The following is a 602-nucleotide window of genomic DNA, read 5'->3' as shown; positions in this document are numbered from 1 at the left end:
GTGCTGCAGTAAATTATAACTTTCCCACATCCAAGGTCGTAATGTAATGTTTTGTTTTGCAGCGATTCAAAGTAACTAAGTACATTTACTTAATTTGAATTTGAAGTACTTCAATGCTGTTTAATATTTCTATTCCATTACATATTCAGAGGGAAAAGTTGTAGTTGGAGTGCACAAGTGTACTTTCATGTCTTATTTTTATTTTATTTTAATGTTTTCGTATTTTTTGTTTTAATATTTTTCTTATTGTGTAAACTATTTTTTAATGTTTTTCTTATTTTTAATGTATTTTGATGTTTTTGTGTATATAGCACCTTGAGTAACAACCACCATATGAAAAGTGCGATACAAATAAATAAACTTAAACTTAGCTGACAAAACAATCTCACCATAAGGTCCATTTAGTGACTGGTCTGGAGCTCTCAGTCATGTCATACAATCTTCTTCAGCAGATTTTGTCCATTTGTCATGGAATTTTAGATGTTCACATTTCAATTACTCTGAGCACTTTAAGGACTTTAAGGAAATGCTGTATTTTTTTTAGAGCACTACAGTTAGGCCTATGTGACAACCGCAATTTGTTTGACATGCAAAACAAAACT

Source organism: Thunnus thynnus, chromosome 3 (assembly GCF_963924715.1).
Source record: "Thunnus thynnus chromosome 3, fThuThy2.1, whole genome shotgun sequence".
NCBI classification, from domain to species: Eukaryota; Metazoa; Chordata; class Actinopteri; order Scombriformes; family Scombridae; genus Thunnus; species Thunnus thynnus.
Note: the sequence above shows the minus strand (reverse complement) of the source record.